Here is a 21,660-nt window from a genome sequence, read left to right on the forward strand (position 1 = left end):
CATTCCCTGTGAGACCAGTATTAGTTTCCGCTACACCTCTGCAGGTTCAGTTTATTCCTTGGACCTTCACATTGACGATGAAACACAGAAATGGCATCGGAATTAAATACAAAAGGTACAATGCCGCCTTAAGTACAAGAATAGAGACTCTACTTACAGTCGGTGCTTTGAGCATTCTCTGTGAGACCAGTATTAGTTTCCGATACACCACTGCAGGCTGAATGTATTCCTTGGACCTTCACATTGACGATGAAACACAGAAAACGCATCGGAATCAAATACAAAAGGCACAATGCCGCCTTAAGTACAAGAATAGAGACTCTTCTTACAGTCGGTGCTTTAAGCATTCCCTGTGAGACCAGTAATAGTATCCGATACACCACTGCACGTTCAATCTATTCCTTGGACATACACATTGACGTTGAAACACTGAAATTACATCGGAATTAAATACAAAAGGAACAATGCCGCCTTAACTACAAGAAGAATGAGACTTCTTGGAGTCTGTGCTTTGATCCTTTCCTGTGAGACCAGTATTACTTTCCGATATACCACTGCAGGTTAAATGTATTCCTTGGACCTTCACATTGACGATGAAACACAGAAATCGCATCGGAATTAAATACCAAAGGCACAATGCCGCCTTAAGTACAAGAATAGAGACTCTTCCTACCGTCGGTGCTTTGAGCATTCCCTGTGAGACCAGTATTAGTTTCCGATACACCACTGCAGGTTCAATGTATTCCTTGGACCTTCACATTGACGATGAAACACAGAAATCGCATCGGAATCAAATACAAAAGGCACAATGCCGCCTTAAGTACAAGAATAGAGACTCTTCCTACCGTCGGTGTTTTGAGCATTCCCTGTGAGACCAGTATTAGTTTCCGATACACCACTGCAGGTTCAATGAATTCCTTGGACATACACATTGACGATGAAACACTGAAATTACATCGGAATTAAGTACAAAAGGCACAATGCCGCCTTAAGTACAAGAATTGAGACTCTTCTTACTGTCGGTGCTTTGAGCATTCCCTGTGAGACCAGTATTAGTTTCCGATACACCACTGCAGGTTCAATGTATTCCTTGGACCTTCACATTGACGATTAAACACAGAAATCGCATCGGAATCAAATACAAAAGGCACAATGCCGCCTTAAGTACAAGAATAGAGACTCTTCTTACAGTCTGTGTTTTGAGCATTCCCTGTGAGACCAGTAATGGTATCCGATACACCACTGCAGGTTCAATCTATTCCATGGACATACACATAGTCGATGAAACACAGAAATTACATCGGAATTAAATACAAAAGGAACAATGCCGCCTTAAGTACAAGAATAGAGACTCTTCTTACGGTCGGTGGTTTGAGCATTCCCTGTGAGACCAGTAATAGTATCCGATACACCACTGCAGGTTCAATCTATTCCTTGGACATACACGTTGACGATGAAACACAGAAATTACATCGGAATTAAATACAAAAGGAACAATGCCGCCTTAAGTACAAGAATAGAGACTCTTCTTACGGTCGGTGGTTTGAGCATTCCCTGTGAGACCAGTATTGGTTTTCGATACACCACTGGAGGTTCAATGAATTCCTTGGACATTCACATTGACGATGAAACACTGAAATTACATCGGAATTAAATACAAAAGGCACAATGCCGCCTTAAGTACAAGAATAGTGACTCTTCTTACAGTCGGTGCTTTGAGCATTCCCTGTGAGACCAGTAACAGTATACGATACACGACTGCAGGTTCAATCTATTCCTTGGATATACACATTGACGATGAAACACAGAAATTACATCGGAATTAAATACAAAAGGCACAATGCCGCCTTATGTACAAGAATAGAGACTCTTCTTACCGTAGGTGCTTTGAGCATTCTCTGTGAGACCAGTATTAGTTTCCGATACACCACTGGAACTTCAATGAATTCCTTGGACATTCACTTTGACGATGAAACACTGAAATTACATCGGAATTATATACAAAAGGCACAATGCCGCCTTATGTACAAGAATAGAGACTCTTCTTACAGTCGGTGCTTTGAGCATTCTCTGTGAGACCAGTATTAGTTTCCGATACACCACTGGAACTTCAATGAATTCCTTGGACATTCACTTTGACGATGAAACACTGAAATTACATCGGAATTAAATACAAAAGGCACAATGCCGCCTTAAGTACAAGAATAGAGACTCTTCTTACAGTCGGATATTTGAGCATTCCCTGTGAGACCAGTAATAGTATCCGATACACCACTGCAGGTTCAATCTATTCCTTGGACATACATGTTGAGGATGAAACACAGAAATTACATCGGAATTAATTACAAAAGGAACAATGCCGCCTTAAGTACTAGAATTGAGACTCTTCTTACCGTCGGTTGTTTGAGCATCCCCTGTAATACCAGTATTAGTTTCCGATACACCACTGCAGGTTCAATGTATTCCTTGGACCTTCACATTCACGATGAATCACAGAAATTGCATCGGAATTAAATACAAAAGGCACAATGCCGCCTTAAGTACAAGAATAGAGACTCTCCTTACAGTCGGTGCTTTGAGCATTCCCTGTGAGACCAGAATTAGTTTCCGATACACCACTGCAGGTTCAATGTATTCCTTGGACCTTCACATTGACGATGAATGACAGAAATCGCATCGGAATCAAATACAAAAGGCACAATGCCGCCTTAAGTACAAGAATAGAAACTCTTCTTACAGTCGGTGCTTTAAGCATTCCCTGTGAGACCAGTAATAGTATCCGATACACCACTGCAGGTTCAATCTATTCCTTGGACATACACATTGACGATGAAACACAGAAATGGCATCGGAATTAAATACAAAAGGCACAATGCCGCCTTAAGTACCCGAATAGAGACTCTTCTTACAGTCGGTGCTTTGAGCATTCCCTGTGAGACCAGTATTAGTTTCCAATACACCACGGCAGGTTCAATGTATTCCTTGGACCTTCACATTGACGATGAAACACAGAAATCGCATCGGAATCAAATACAAAAGGCACAATGCCGCCTTAAGTACAAGATTACAGACACTTCTTACAGTCGGTGCTTTGAGCCTTCCCTGTGAGACCAGTAATAGTATCCGATACACCACTGCAGGTTCAATCTATTCCTTGGACATACACATTAACAATGAAACACAGAAATTACATCGGAATTAAATACAAAAGGAACAATGCCGCCTTATGTACAAGAATAGAGACTCTTCTTACGGTCGGTGGTTTGAGCATTCCCTGTGAGACCAGTATTGGTTTTCGATACACCACTGGAGGTTCAATGAATTCCTTGGACATTCACATTGACGATGAAACACTGAAATTACATCGGAATTAAATACAAAAGGCACAATGCCGCCTTAAGTACAAGAATAGAGACTCTTCTTACAGTCGGTGCTTTGAGCATTCCCTGTGAGACCAGTAACAGTATACGATACACCACTGCAGGTTCAATCTATACCTTGGACATACACATTGACGATGAAACACAGAAATTACATCGGAATTAAATACAAAAGGAACAATGCCGCCTTATGTACAAGAGTAGAGACTCTTCTTACCGTCGGTGCTTTGAGCATTCTCTGTGAGACCAGTATTAGTTTCCGATACACCACTGGAACTTCAATGAATTCCTTCGACATTCACTTTGACAATGAAACACTGAAATTACATCGGAATTAAATACAAAAGGCACAATGCGGCCTTAAGTACAAGAGTAGAGACTCTTCTTACAGTCGGATCTTTGAGCATTCCCTGTGAGACCAGTAATAGTATCCGATACACCACTGCAGGTTCAATCTATTCCTTGGACATACATGTTGACGATGAAACACAGAAATTACATCGGAATTAAATACAAAAGGAACAATGCCGCCTTAAGTACTAGAATAGAGACTCTTCTTACCGTCGGTTGTTTGAGCATTCCCTGTAAGACCAGTATTAGTTTCCGATACACCACTGCAGGTTCAATGTATTCCTTGGACCTTCACATTGACGATGAAATACAGAAATGGCATTGGAATTAAATCCAAAACGCACAATGCCGCCTTAAGTACAAGAATAGAGACTCTTCTTACAGTCGGTGGTTTGAGCATTCCCTGGGAGACCAGAATTAGTTTCCACTACACCTCTGCTGGTTCAGTTTATTCCTTTTACCTTCACATTGACGATGAAACACAGTAATCGCATCGGAATCAAATACAAAAGGCACAATGCCGCCTTAAGTACAAGAAAAGAGACTCTTCTTACAGTCGGTGTTTTGAGCATTCCCTGTGAGACCAGTAATAGTATCCGATACACCACTGCAGGTTCAATCTATTCCTTGGACATACACAATGACGATGAAACAAAGAAATGGCATCGGAATTAAATACAAAAGGCACAATGCCGCCTTAAGTACAAGAATAGAGACTCTTGTTACAGTCGGTGCTTTGGGCATTCCCTGTGAGACCAGTAATAGTTTCCGATACACCACTGCAGGTTCAATGTATTCCTTGGACCTTCACATTGACGATGAATAACAGAAATCGCATCGGAATCAAGTACAAGAGGCACAATGCCGCCTTAAGTACAAGAATAGAGACTCTTCTTACAGTCGGTGCTTTGAGCATTCCCTGTGAGACCAGTAATAGTATCCGATACACCACTGCAGGATCAATCTATTCCTTGGACATACATATTGACGATGAAACACCGAAATGGCATCGGAATTAAATACAAAAGGCACAATGCCGCCTTAAGTACAAGAATGGAGACTCTTCTTACAGTCGGTGCTTTGAGCATTGCCTGTGAGACCAGTATTAGTTTCCGATACACCACTGCAGGTTCAATGTATTCCTTGGACCTTCACATTGACGATGAAACTCAGAAATGGCATCGGAATTAAATACAAAAGGCACAATGCCTGTTTAATTACAAGAATAGAGACTCTTCTTACGGTCGGTGGTTTGAGCATTCCCTGTGAGACCAGTATTGGTTTTCGATACACCACTGCAGGTTCAATGTATGCCTTGGACCTTCACATTGACGATGAAACACAGAAATGGCATCGGAATTAAATCCAAAACGCACAATGCTGCCTTAAGTACAAGAATAGAGTCTCTTCTTACAGTCGGTGCTTTGAGCATTCGCTGTGAGACCAGTATTAGTTTCCGCTACAACTCTGCAAGTTCAGTTTATTCCTTGGACCTTCACAATGACGATGAAACACAGAAATGGCATCGGAATTAAATACAAAAGGCACAATGCCGCCTTAAGTACAAGAATAGAGACTCTACTTACAGTCGGTGCTTTGAGCATTCTCTGTGAGACCAGTATTAGTTTCCGATACACCACTGCAGGTTCAATGTATTCCTTGGACCTTCACATTGACGATGAAACACAGAAATCGCATCGGAATCAAATACAAAAGGCACAATGCCGCCTTAAGTACAAGAATAGAGACTCTTCTTACAGTCGGTGCTTTAAGCATTCCCTGGCGACCAGTAATAGTATCCGATACACCAATGCAGGTTCAATCTATTCCTTGGACATACACATTGACGATGAAACACTGAAATTACATCGGAATTAAATACAAAAGGAACAATGCCGCCTTAACTACAAGAATAGAGACTCTTCTAACCGTCGGTGCTTTGAGCATTCCCTGTGAGACCAGTATTAGTTTCCGATACACCACTGCAGGTTGAATGTATTCCTTGGACATACACATTGACGATGAAACACTGAAATTACATCGGAATTAAATACAAAGGGCACAATGACGCCTTAACTACAAGAAGAATGAGACTTCTTGGAGTCTGTGCTTTGATCCTTTCCTGTGAGACCAGTATTAGTTTCCGATATACCACTGCAGGTTAAATGTATTCCTTGGACCTTCACATTGACGATGAAACACAGAAATCGCATCGGAATTAAATACCAAAGGCACAATGCCGCCTTAAATACAAGAATAGAGACTCTTCTTACCGTTGGTGCTTTGAGCATTCCCTGTGAGACCAGTATTAGTTTCCGATACACCACTGGAGGTTCAATGAATTCCTTGGACATACACATTGACGATGAAACACTGAAATTACATCGAAATTACGTACAAAATGCACAATGCCGCCTTAAGTACAAGAATAGAGACTCTTCTTACAATCGGTGCTTTGAGCATTCCCTGTGAGACCAGTATTAGTTTCAGATACACCACTGCAGGTTCAATCTATTCCTTGGACATACACATTGACGATGAAACACAGAAATGGCGTCGGAATTAAATACAAAAAGCACAATGCCACCTTAAGTACAAGAATAGAGACTCTTCTTACAGTCGGTGCTTTGAGCATTCCCTGTGAGACCAGTATTAGTTTCCGATACACCACTGCAGGTTCAATGTATTCCTTGGACATACACATTGACGATGAAACACAGAAATTACATCGGAATTAAATACAAAAGGAACAATGCCGCATTATGTACAAGAGTAGAGACTCTTCTTACCGTCGGTGCTTTGAGCATTCTCTGTGAGACCAGTGTTAGTTTCCGATACACCACTGGAACTTCAATGAATTCCTTCGACATTCACTTTGACGATGAAACACTGAAATTACATCGGAATTAAATACAAAAGGCACAATGCCGCCTTAAGTACAAGAGTAGAGACTCTTCTTACAGTCGGATCTTTGAGCATTCCCTGTGAGACCAGTAATAGTATCCGATACACCACTGCAGGTTCAATCTATTCCTTGGACATACATGTTGACGATGAAACACAGAAATTACATCGGAATTGAATACAAAAGGAACAATGCCGCCTTAAGTACTAGAATAGAGACTCTTCTTACCGTCGGTTGTTTGAGCATTCCCTGTAAGACCAGTATTAGTTTCCGATACACCACTGCAGGTTCAATGTATTCCTTGGACCTTCACATTGACGATGAAATACAGAAATGGCATTGGAATTAAATCCAAAACGCACAATGCCGCCTTAAGTACAAGAATAGAGACTCTTCTTACAGTCGGTGGTTTGAGCATTCCCTGAGAGACCAGAATTAGTTTCCACTACACCTCTGCAGGTTCAGTTTATTCCTTTTACCTTCACATTGACGATGAAACACAGAAATCGCATCGGAATCAAATACAAAAGGCACAATGCCGCCTTAAGTACAAGAAAAGAGACTCTCCTTACAGTCGGTGTTTTGAGCATTCCCTGTGAGACCAGTAATAGTATCCGATACACCACTGCAGGTTCAATCTATTCCTTGGACATACATATTGACGATGAAACACAGAAATGGCATCGGAGTTAAATACAAAAGGCACAATGCCGCCTTAAGTACAAGAATGGAGACTCTTCTTACAGTCGGTGCTTTGAGCATTGCCTGTGAGACCAGTATTAGTTTCCGATACACCACTGCAGGTTCAATGTATTCCTTTGACCTTCACATTGACGATGAAACTCAGAAATGGCATCGGAATTAAATACAAAAGGCACAATGCCGGTTTAAGTACAAGAATAGAGACTCTTCTTATGGTCGGTGGTTTGAGCATTCCCTGTGAGACCAGTATTAGTTTCCGATACACCACTGCAGGTTCAATGTATGCCTTGGACCTTCACATTGAAGATGAAACACAGAAATGGCATCGGAATCAAATCCAAAACGCACAATGCTGCCTGAAGTACAAGAATAGAGTCTCTTCTTACAGTCGGTGCTTTGAGCATTCGCTGTGAGACCAGTATTAGTTTCCGCTACACCTCTGCAGGTTCAGTTTATTTCTTGGACCTTCACATTGACGATGAAACACAGAAATGGCATCGGAATTAAATACAAAAGGCACAATGCCGCCTTAAGTACAAGAATAGAGACTCTACTTACAGTCGGTGCTTTGAGCATTCTCTGTGAGACCAGTATTAGTTTCCGATACACCACTGCAGGTTCAATGTATTCCTTGGACCTTCACATTGACGATGAAACACAGAAATCGCATCGGAATCAAATACAAAAGGCACAATGCCGCCTTAAGTACAAGAATAGAGACTCTTCTTACAGTCGGTGCTTTAAGCATTCCCTGTGCGACCAGTAATAGTATCCGATACACCACTGCAGGTTCAATCTATTCCTTGGACATACACATTGACGACGAAACACTGAAATTACATCGGAATTAAATACAAAAGGAACAATGCCGCCTTAACTACAAGAATAGAGACTCTTCTAACCGTCGGTGCTTTGAGCATTCCCTGTGAGACCAGTATTAGTTTCCGATACACCACTGCAGGTTGAATGTATTCCTTGGACATACACATTGACGATGAACCACTGAAATTACATCGGAATTAAATACAAAGGGCACAATGACGCCTTAACTACAAGAAGAATGAGACTTCTTGGAGTCTGTGTTTTGATCCTTTCCTGTGAGACCAGTATTAGTTTCCGATATACCACTGCAGGTTAAATGTATTCCTTGGACCTTCACATTGACGATGAAACACAGATATTGCATCGGAATTAAATACCTAAGGCACAATGCCGCCTTAAATACAAGAATAGAGACTCTTCTTACCGTTGGTGCTTTGAGCATTCCCTGTGAGACCAGTATTAGTTTCCGATACACCACTGGAGGTTCAATGAATTCCTTGGACATACACATTGACGATGAAACACTGAAATTACATCGAAATTAAGTACAAAATGCACAATGCCGCCTTAAGTACAAGAATAGAGACTCTTCTTACAGTCGGTGCTTTGAGCATTCCCTGTGAGACCAGTATTAGATTCCGATACACCACTGCAGATTCAATCTATTCCTTGGACATACACATTGACGATGAAACACAGAAATGGCATCGGAATTAAATACAAAAAGCACAATGCCACCTTAAGTACAAGAATAGAGACTCTTCTTACAGTCGGTGCTTTGAGCATTCCCTGTGAGACCAGTATTAGTTTACGATACACCACTGCAGGTTCAATGTATTCCTTGGACCTTCACATTGACGATGAAACACAGAAATCGCATCGGAATCAAATACAAAAGGCACAATGCCGCCTTAAGTACAAGAATAGAGACTCTTCTTACAGTCGGTGCTTTGAGCATTCCCTGTGAGACCAGTAATAGTATCCGATACACCACTGCAGGTTCAAACTATTCCTTGGACATACACATTGACGATGAAACACAGAAATTACATCGGAATTAAATACAAAAGGAACAATGCCCCCTTAAGTACAAGAATAGAGACTCTTCCTACGGTCGGTGGTTTGAGCATTCCCTGTGAGACAAGTATTGGTATTCGATACACCACTGGAGGTTCAATGAATTCCTTGGACATTCACATTGACGATGAAACACTGAAATTACATCGGAATTAAATACAAAAGGCACAATGCCGCCTTAAGTACAAGAATAGTGACTCTTCTTACAGTCGGTGCTTTGAGCATTCCCTGTGAGACCTGTAACAGTATACGATTCGCCACTGCAGGTTCAATCTATTCCTTGGACATACACATTGACGATGAAACACAGAAATTACATCGGAATTAAAAACAAAGGGAACAATGCCGCCTTATGTACAAGAGTAGAGACTCTTCTTACCGTCGGTGCTTTGATCATTCTCTGTGAGACCAGTATTAGTTTCCGATACACCACTGGAACTTCAATGAATTCTTTGGACATTCACTTTGACGATGAAACACTGAAATTACATCGGAATTAAATACAAAAGGCACAATGCCGCCTTAAGTACAAGAATTGAGACTCCTCTTACAGTCGGATCTTTGAGCATTCCCTGTGAGACCAGTAATAGTATCCGATACACCACTGCAAGTTCAATCTATTCCTTGAACATACATGTTGACGATGCAACACAGAAATTACATCGGAATTAAATACAAAAGGAACAATGCCCCCTTAAGTACTAGAATAGAGACTCTTCTTACCGTCGGTTGTTTGAGCATGCCCTGTAAGACCAGTATTAGTTTCCGATACACCACTGCAGGTTCAATGTATTCCTTGGACCTTCACATTGACGATGAAACACAGAAATAGCATCGGAATCAAATACAAAAGGCACAATGCCGCCTTAAGTACAAGAATAGAGACTCGTCTTACAGTCGGTGCTTTGAGCATTCCCTGTGAGACCAGTAATTGTATCAGCTACACCACTGCAGGTTCAATCTATTCCTTGGACATACACATTGACGATGAATCACAGAAATTGCATCGGAATTAAATACAAAAGGCACAATGCCGCCTTAAGTACAAGAGTAGAGACTCTTTTTACAGTCGGTGCTATGAGCATTCCCTGTGAGACCAGTATTAGTTTCCGATACACCACTGCAAGTTCAATGTAATCCTTGGACCTTCACATTGACGATGAAACACAGAAATCGCATCGGAATCAAATAAAAAAGGCACAATGCCGCCACAAGTACAAGAATAGAGACTCTTCTTACAATCGGTGATTTGAGCATTCCCTGTGAGACCAGTTATAGTATCCGATACACCACTGCAGGTTCAATCTATTCCTTGGACATACACATTGACGATGAAACACAGAAATGGCATCGGAATTAAATACAAAAAGCACAATGCCGCCTTAAGTACAAGAATAGAGACTCTTCTTGCAGTCGGTGCTTTGAGCATTCCCTGTGAGGTCAGTATTAGTTTCCGATACACCACTGCAGGTTCAATCTATTCCTTGGACCTTCACATTGACGATGAAACACAGAAATCGCATCGGACTCAAATACAAAGGGCACAATGCCGCCTTAAGTACAAGAATAGAGACTCTTCTTACAGTCGGTGCTTTGAGCATTCCCTGTGAGACCAGTAATAGTATCCGATACACCACTGCAGGTTCAGTCTATTTCTTGGACATACACATTGACGATGAAACACAGAAATTACATCGGAATTAAATACAAAAGGAACAATGCCGCCTTAAGTACAAGATTAGAGACTCTTCTTACGGTCGGTGGTTTAAGCATTCCCTGTGAGACCAGTATTGGTTTTCGATACACCACTGGAGGTTCAATGAATTCCTTGGACATTCACATTGACGATGAAACACTGAAATTACATCGGAATTAAAAACAAAATGCAAAATGCCGCCTTAAGTACAAGAATAGAGACTCTTCTTACAGTCGGTGCATTGAGCATTCCCTGTGAGACCAGTAACAGTATACGATACACCACTGCAGGTTCAATCTATTCCTTGGACATACACATTGACGATGAAACACAGAAATTACATCGGAATTAAATACAAAAGGAACAATGCCGCCTTATGTACAAGAATAGAGACTCTACTTACCGTCGGTGCTTTGAACATTCTCTGTGAGACCAGTATTAGTTTCCGATACACCACTGGAACTTCAATGAATTCCTTGGACATTCACTTTGACGATGAAACACTGAAATTACATCGGAATTAAATACAAAAGGCACAATGCCGCCTTAAGTACTAGAATAGAGACTCTTCTTACCGTCAGTTGTTTGAGCATTCCCTGTCAGACCAGAATTAGTTTCTGATACACCACTGCAGGTTCAATGTATTCCTTGGACCTTCACATTGACGATGATACCCAGAAATGGCATTGGAATTAAATCCAAAACGCACAATGCCGCCTTAAGTACAAGAATAGAGACTCTTCTTACAGTCGGTGGTTTGAGCATTCCCTGAGAGACCAGAATTAGTTTCCGCTACACCTCTGCAGGTTCAGTTTATTCCTTTTACCTTCACATTGACGATGAAACACAGTAATGGCATCGGAATTAAATACAAAAGGCACAATGCCGCCATAAGTACAGGAATAGAGACTCTTCTTACAGTCGGTGCTTTGAGCATTCCCTTTGAGACCAGTAATTGTATCAGCTACACCACTGCAGGTTCAATCTATTCCTTGGACATACACATTGACGATGAATCACAGAAATTGCATCGGAATTAAATACAAAAGGCACAATGCCGCCTTAAGTACAAGAATAGAGACTCTTCTTACAGTCGGTGCTTTGAGCATTCCCTGTGAGACCAGTATTAGATTCCGATACACCACTGCAGGTTCAATGTATTCCTTGGACCTTCACATTGACGATGAAACACAGAAATCGCATCGGAATCAAATACAAAAGGCACAATGCCGCCTTAAGTACAAGAATAGAGACTCTTCTTACAGTCGGTGATTTGAGCATTCCCTGTGAGACCAGTAATAGTATCCGATACACCACTGCAGGTTCAATCTATTCCTTAGACATACACATTGACGATGAAACACAGAAATGGCATCGGAATTAAATACAAAAGGCACAATGCCGCCTTAAGTACAAGAATAGAGACTCTTCTTACAGTCGGTGCTTTGAGCATTCCCTGTGAGACCAGTATTAGTTTCCGATACACCACTGCAGGTTCAATGTATTCCTTGGACCTTCACATTGACGATGAAACTCAGAAATGGCATCGGAATTAGATACAAAAGGCACAATGCCGCCTTAAGTACAAGAATAGAGACTCTTCTTACAGTCGGTGCTTTGAGCATTCCCTGTGAGACCAGTAATAGTATCCGATACACCACTGCAGGTTCAATCTATTCCTTGGACATACACATTGACGATGAAACACAGAGATGGCATCGGAATTAAATCCAAAACGCACAATGCTGCCTTAAGTACAAGAATAGAGACTCTTCTTAAAGTCGGTGCTTTGAGCATTCCCTGTGAGACTAGTATTAGTTTCCGCTACACCTCTGCAGGTACAGTTTATTCCTTGGACCTTCACATTGACGATGAAACACAGAAATGGCATCGGAATTAAATTCAAAGGGCACAATGCCGCCTTAAGTGCAAGAATAGAGCCTCTTCTTACAGTCGGTGCTTTGAGCATTCCCTGTGACACAAGTATTAGTTTCCGATACACCACTGCAGGTTCAATGTATTCCTTGGACCTTCACATTGACGATGAAACACAGAAATCGCATAGGAATCAAATACAAAAGGCACAATGCCGCCTTAAGTACAAGAATAGAGACTCTTCTTACAGTCGTTGCTTTAAGCATTCCCTGTGAGACCAGTAATAGTATCCGATACACCACTGCAGGTTCAATCTATTCCTTGGACATACACATTGACAATGAAACACTGAAATTACATCGGAATTAAATACAAAAGAAACAATTCCGCCTTAACTACAAGGATAGAGACTCTTCTTACCGTCGGTGCTTTGAGCATTCCCTGTGAGACCAGTATTAGTTTCCGATACACCACTGCAGGTTGAATGTATTCCTTGGACATACACATTGACGATGAAAACACTGAAATTACATCGGAATTAAATACAAAGGGCACAATGACGAAATAAGTACAAGAAGAATGAGACTTCTTGGAGTCTGTGCTTTGATCCTTTCCTGTGAGACCAGTATTGGTTTCCGATATACCACTGCAGGTTAAATGTATTCCTTGGACCTTCACATTGACGATGAAACACAGAAATCGCATCGGAATCAAATACAAAAGGCACAATGCCGCCTTAAGTACAAGAATAGAGACTCTTCTTACAGTCGGTGCTTTAAGCATTCCCTGTGAGACCAGTAATAGTATCCGATACACCACTGCCGGTTCAATCTATTCTTTGGACATACACATTGACGATGAAACACAGAAATGGCATCGGATTTAAATACAAAAGGCACAATGCCGCATTAAGTACAAGAATAGAGACTCTTCATACAGTCGGTTCTTTGAGCATTCCCTGTGAGACCAGTATTCGTTTCCGATACACCACTGCAGGTTCAATGTATTCTTTGGACCTTCAAATTGACGATGAAACACAGAAATCGCATCGGAATCAAATACAAAAGGCACAATGCCGCCTTAAGTACAAGAATAGAGACTCTTCTTACAGTCGGTGGTTTGAGCATTCCCTGAGAGACCAGAATTAGTTTCCGCTACACCTCTGCAGGTTCAGTTTATTCCTTTTACCTTCACATTGACGATGAAACACAGTAATGGCATCGGAATTAAATACAAAAGGCACAATGCCGCCATAAGTACAGGAATAGAGACTCTTCTTACAGTCGGTGCTTTGAGCATTCCCTTTGAGACCAGTAATTGTATCAGCTACACCACTGCAGGTTCAATCTATTCCTTGGACATACACATTGACGATGAATCACAGAAATTGCATCGGAATTAAATACAAAAGGCACAATGCCGCCTTAAGTACAAGAATAGAGACTCTTCTTACAGTCGGTGCTTTGAGCATTCCCTGTGAGACCAGTATTAGATTCCGATACACCACTGCAGGTTCAATGTATTCCTTGGACCTTCACATTGACGATGAAACACAGAAATCGCATCGGAATCAAATACAAAAGGCACAATGCCGCCGTAAGTACAAGAATAGAGACTCTTCTTACAGTCGGTGATTTGAGCATTCCCTGTGAGACCAGTAATAGTATCCGATACACCACTGCAGGTTCAATCTATTCCTTGGACATACACATTGACGATGAAACACAGAAATGGCATCGGAATTAAATACAAAAGGCACAATGCCGCCTTAAGTACAAGAATAGAGACTCTTCTTACAGTCGGTGCTTTGAGCATTCCCTGTGAGACCAGTATTAGTTTCCGATACACCACTGCAGGTTCAATGTATTCCTTGGACCTTCACATTGACGATGAAACTCAGAAATGGCATCGGAATTAGATACAAAAGGCACAATGCCGCCTTAAGTACAAGAATAGAGACTCTTCTTACAGTCGGTGCTTTGAGCATTCCCTGTGAGACCAGTAATAGTATCCGATACACCACTGCAGGTTCAATCTATTCCTTGGACATACACATTGACGATGAAACACAGAGATGGCATCGGAATTAAATCCAAAACGCACAATGCTGCCTTAAGTACAAGAATAGAGACTCTTCTTAAAGTCGGTGCTTTGAGCATTCCCTGTGAGACTAGTATTAGTTTCCGCTACACCTCTGCAGGTACAGTTTATTCCTTGGACCTTCACATTGACGATGAAACACAGAAATGGCATCGGAATTAAATTCAAAAGGCACAATGCCGCCTTAAGTGCAAGAATAGAGACTCTTCTTACAGTCGGTGCTTTGAGCATTCCCTGTGACACAAGTATTAGTTTCCGATACACCACTGCAGGTTCAATGTATTCCTTGGACCTTCACATTGACGATGAAACACAGAAATCGCATAGGAATCAAATACAAAAGGCACAATGCCGCCTTAAGTACAAGAATAGAGACTCTTCTTACAGTCGGTGGTTTGAGCATTCCCTGAGAGACCAGAATTAGTTTCCGCTACACCTCTGCAGGTTCAGTTTATTCCTTTTACCTTCACATTGACGATGAAACACAGTAATGGCATCGGAATTAAATACAAAAGGCACAATGCCGCCATAAGTACAGGAATAGAGACTCTTCTTACAGTCGGTGCTTTGAGCATTCCCTTTGAGACCAGTAATTGTATCAGCTACACCACTGCAGGTTCAATCTATTCCTTGGACATACACATTGACGATGAATCACAGAAATTGCATCGGAATTAAATACAAAAGGCACAATGCCGCCTTAAGTACAAGAATAGAGACTCTTCTTACAGTCGGTGCTTTGAGCATTCCCTGTGAGACCAGTATTAGATTCCGATACACCACTGCAGGTTCAATGTATTCCTTGGACCTTCACATTGACGATGAAACACAGAAATCGCATCGGAATCAAATACAAAAGGCACAATGCCGCCTTAAGTACAAGAATAGAGACTCTTCTTACAGTCGGTGATTTGAGCATTCCCTGTGAGACCAGTAATAGTATCCGATACACCACTGCAGGTTCAATCTATTCCTTGGACATACACATTGACGATGAAACACAGAAATGGCATCGGAATTAAATACAAAAGGCACAATGCCGCCTTAAGTACAAGAATAGAGACTCTTCTTACAGTCGGTGCTTTGAGCATTCCCTGTGAGACCAGTATTAGTTTCCGATACACCACTGCAGGTTCAATGTATTCCTTGGACCTTCACATTGACGATGAAACTCAGAAATGGCATCGGAATTAGATACAAAAGGCACAATGCCGCCTTAAGTACAAGAATAGAGACTCTTCTTACAGTCGGTGCTTTGAGCATTCCCTGTGAGACCAGTAATAGTATCCGATACACCACTGCAGGTTCAATCTATTCCTTGGACATACACATTGACGATGAAACACAGAGATGGCATCGGAATTAAATCCAAAACGCACAATGCTGCCTTAAGTACAAGAATAGAGACTCTTCTTAAAGTCGGTGCTTTGAGCATTCCCTGTGAGACTAGTATTAGTTTCCGCTACACCTCTGCAGGTACAGTTTATTCCTTGGACCTTCACATTGACGATGAAACACAGAAATGGCATCGGAATTAAATTCAAAAGGCACAATGCCGCCTTAAGTGCAAGAATAGAGACTCTTCTTACAGTCGGTGCTTTGAGCATTCCCTGTGACACAAGTATTAGTTTCCGATACACCACTGCAGGTTCAATGTATTCCTTGGACCTTCACATTGACGATGAAACACAGAAATCGCATAGGAGTCAAATACAAAAGGCACAATGCCGCCTTAAGTACAAGAATAGAGACTCTTCTTACAGTCGGTGCTTTAAGCATTCCCTGTGAGACCAGTAATAGTATCCGATACACCACTGCAGGTTCAATCTATTCCTTGGACATACACATTGACGATGAAACACTGAAATTACATCGGAATTAAATACAAAAGAAACAATTCCGCCTTAACTACAAGGATAGAGACTCTTCTTACCGTCGGTGCTTTGAGCATTCCCTGTGAGACCAGTATTAGTTTCCGATACACCACTGCAGGTTGAATGTATTCCTTGGACATACACATTGACGATGAAAACACTGAAATTACATCGGAATTAAATACAAAGGGCACAATGACGAAATAAGTACAAGAAGAATGAGACTTCTTGGAGTCTGTGCTTTGATCCTTTCCTGTGAGACCAGTATTGGTTTCCGATATACCACTGCAGGTTAAATGTATTCCTTGGACCTTCACATTGACGATGAAACACAGAAATCGCATCGGAATCAAATACAAAAGGCACAATGCCGCCTTAAGTACAAGAATAGAGACTCTTCTTACAGTCGGTGCTTTAAGCATTCCCTGTGAGACCAGTAATAGTATCCGATACACCACTGCCGGTTCAATCTATTCCTTGGACATACACATTGACGATGAAACACAGAAATGGCATCGGATTTAAATACAAAAGGCACAATGCCGCATTAAGTACAAGAATAGAGACTCTTCATACAGTCGGTTCTTTGAGCATTCCCTGTGAGACCAGTATTCGTTTCCGATACACCACTGCAGGTTCAATGTATTCCTTGGACCTTCAAATTGACGATGAAACACAGAAATCGCATCGGAATCAAATACAAAAGGCACAATGCCGCCTTAAGTACAAGAATAGAGACTCTTCTTACAGTCGTTGCTTTGAGCATTCCCTGTGAGACCAGTAATAGTATCCGATACACCACTGCAGGTTCAATCTATTCCTTGGACATACACTTTGACGATGAAACACAGAAATTACATCGGAATTAAATACAAAAGGAACAATGCCGCCTTAAGTACAAGAATAGAGACTCTTCTTACGGTCGGTGGTATGAGCATTTCATGTGAGACCAGTATTTGTTTTCGATACACCACTGGAGGTTCAATGAATTCCTTGGACATTCACATTGACGATGAAACACTGAAATTACATCGGAATTAAATACAAAAGGCACAATGCCGCCTTAAGTACAAGAATAGAGACTCTTCTTACAGTCGGTGCTTTGAGCATTCCCTGTGAGACCAGTAACAGTATGCGATACACCACTGCAGGTTCAAACTATTCCTTGGACATACACATTGACGATGAAACACAGAAATTACATCGGAATTAAATACAAAAGGAACAATGCCGCCTTAAGTACAAGAATAGAGACTCTTCTTACCGTCGGTGCTTTGAGCATTCTCTGTGAGATCAGTATTAGTTTCCGATACACCACTGGAGGTTCAATGAATTCCTTGGACATTCACTTTGACGATGAAACTTTGAAATTACATCGGAATTAAATACAAAAGGCACAATGCAGCCTTAAGTACAAGAATAGAGACTCTTCTTACACTCGGTTCTTTGAGCATTCCCTGTGAGACCAGTAATAGTATCCGTTACACCACTGCACTTTCAATCTATTCCATGGACATACATATTGACGATGAAACACAGAAATTACATCGGAATTAAATACAAAAGGAACAATGCCGCCTTAAGTACTAGAATAGAGACTCTTCTTACCGGCGGTGCTTTGAGCATTCCCTGTAAACCAGTATTAGTTTCCGATAAACCACTGCAGGTTCAATGTATTCCTTGGACATACACATTGACGATGAAACACAGAAATTACATCGGGATTAAATTCAAAAGGAATAATGCCGCCTTAAGTACAAGAATAGAGACTCTTCTTACTGTCGGTGCTTTGAGCTTTCCCTGAGAGACCAGAATTAGTTTCCGCTACACCTCTGCAGGTTCAGTTTATTCCTTTTACCTTCACATTGACGATGAAACACAGTAATGGCATCGGAATTAAATACAAAAGGCACAATACCGCCATAAGTACAAGAATAGAGTCTCTTCTTACAGTCGGTGCTTTCAGCATTCCCTGTGCGACCAGTATTAGTTTCCGATACACCACTGCAGGTTCAATGTATTCCTTGTACCTTCACATTGACGATGAAACACAGAAATCGCATCGGACTTAAACACAAAAGGCACAATGCCGCCTTAAGTACAAGAATAGAGACTCTTCTTACAGTCGGTGCTTTGAGCATTCCCTGTGAGACCAGTAATTGTATCCGATACACCACTCCAGGTTCAATCTATTCCTTGGACATACACATTGACGATGAATCACAGAAATTGCATCGGAATTAAATACAAAAGGCACAATGCCGCCTTAAGTACAAGAATAGAGACTCTTCTTACAGTCGTTGGTTTGAGCATTCCCTGTGAGACCAGTATTAGTTTCCGATACACCACTGCAGGTTCAATGTATTCCTTGGACCTTCACATTGACGATGAAACACAGAAATCGCATCGGAATCAAATACAAAAGGCACAATGCCGCCTTAAGTAGAAGAATAGAGACTCTTCTTACCGTCGGTGCTTTGAGCATTCTCTGTGAGACCAGTATTAGTTTCCGATACACCACTGGAACTTCAATGAATTCCTTGGACATTCACTTTGACGATGAAACACTGAAATTACATCGGAATTAAATACAAAAGGAACAATGCCGCCTTAAGTACAAGAATAGAGACTCTTCTTACAGTCGGATCTTTGAGCATTCCCTGTGAGACCAGTAATAGTATCAAATACACCACTGCAGGTTCAATCTATTCCTTGGACATGCATATTGACGATGAAACACAGAAATTACATCGGAATTAAATACAAAAGGAACAATGCCGCCTTAAGTACTAGAATAGAGACTCTTCTTACCGTCAGTTGTTTGAGCATTCGCTGTAAGACCAGAATTAGTTCCCGATACACCACTGCAGGATCAATGTATTCCTTGGACCTTCACATTGACGATGAAACCCAGAAATGGCATTGGAATTAAATCCAAAACGCACAATGCCGCCTTAAGTACAAGAATAGAGACTCTTCTTACAGTCGGTGGTTTGAGCATTCCCTGAGAGACCAGAATTAGTTTCCGCTACACCTCTGCAGGTTCAGTTTATTCCTTTTACCTTCACATTGACGATGAAACACAGTAATGGCATCGGAATTAAATACAAAAGGCACAATGCCGCCATAAGTACAAGAATAGAGACTCTTCTTACAGTCGGTGCTTTGAGCATTCCCTGTGAGACCAGTAATTGTATCAGCTACACCACTGCAGGTTAAATGGATTCCTTGGACCTTCACATTGACGATGACACACAGAAATCGCATCGGAATCAAATACAAAAGGCACAATGCCGCCTTAAGTACAAGAATAGAGACTCTGCTTACAGTCGGTGATTTGAGCATTCCCTGTGAGACCAGTAATAGTATCCGATACACCACTGCAGGTTCAATCTATTCCTTGGACATACACATTGACGATGAAACACAGAAATGGCATCGGAATTAAATACAAAAGGCACAATGCCGCCTTAAGTACAAGAATAGAGACTCTTCTTACAGTCGGTGCTTTGAGCATTCCCTGTGAGACCAGTATTAGTTTCCGATACACCACTGCAGGTTCAATGTATTCTTTGGACCTTCACATTGACGATGAAACTCAGAAATGGCATCGGAATTAGATACAAAAGGCACAATGCCGCCTTAAGTACAAGAATAGAGACTCTTCTTACAGTCGGTGCTTTGAGCATTCCCTGTGAGACCAGTAATAGTATCCGATACACCACTGCAGGTTCAATCTATTCCTTGGACATACACATTGACGATGAAACACAGAAATGGCATCGGAATTAAATCCAAAACGCACAATGCTGCCTTAAGTACAAGAATAGAGACTCTTCTTAAAGTCGGTGCTTTGAGCATTCCCTGTGAGACTAGTATTAGTTTCCGCTACACCTCTGCAGGTACAGTTTATTCCTTGGACCTTCACATTGACGATGAAACACAGAAATGGCATCGGAATTAAATTCAAAAGGCACAATGCCGCCTTAAGTGCAAGAATAGAGACTCTTCTTACAGTCGGTGCTTTGAGCATTCCCTGTGACACAAGTATTAGTTTCCGATACACCACTGCAGGTTCAATGTATTCCTTGGACCTTCACATTGACGATGAAACACAGAAATCGCATCGGAATCAAATACAAAAGGCACAATGCCGCCTTAAGTACAAGAATAGAGACTCTTCTTACAGTCGGTGCTTTAAGCATTCCCTGTGAGACCAGTAATAGTATCCGATACACCACTGCAGGTTCAATCTATTCCTTGGACATACACATTGACGATGAAACACTGAAATTACATCGGAATTAAATACAAAAGAAACAATTCCGCCTTAACTACAAGGATAGAGACTCTTCTTACCGTCGGTGCTTTGAGCATTCCCTGTGAGACCAGTATTAGTTTCCGATACACCACTGCAGGTTGAATGTATTCCTTGGACATACACATTGACGATGAAACACTGAAATTACATCGGAATTAAATACAAAGGGCACAATGACGAAATAAGTACAAGAAGAATGAGACTTCTTGGAGTCTGTGCTTTGATCCTTTCCTGTGAGACCAGTATTAGTTTCCGATATACCACTGCAGGTTAAATGTATTCCTTGGACCTTCACATTGACGATGAAACACAGAAATCGCATCGGAATCAAATACAAAAGGCACAATGCCGCCTTAAGTACAAGAATAGAGACTCTTCTTACAGTCGGTGTTTTAAGCATTCCCTGTGAGACCAGTAATAGTATCCGATACACCACTGCCGGTTCAATCTATTCCTTGGACATACACATTGACGATGAAACACAGAAATGGCATCGGATTTAAATACAAAAGGCACAATGCCGCATTAAGTACAAGAATAGAGACTCTTCATACAGT

The sequence above is a fragment of the Schistocerca americana genome, chromosome 5, assembly GCF_021461395.2.
Source record: "Schistocerca americana isolate TAMUIC-IGC-003095 chromosome 5, iqSchAmer2.1, whole genome shotgun sequence".
NCBI lineage: Eukaryota > Metazoa > Arthropoda > Insecta > Orthoptera > Acrididae > Schistocerca > Schistocerca americana.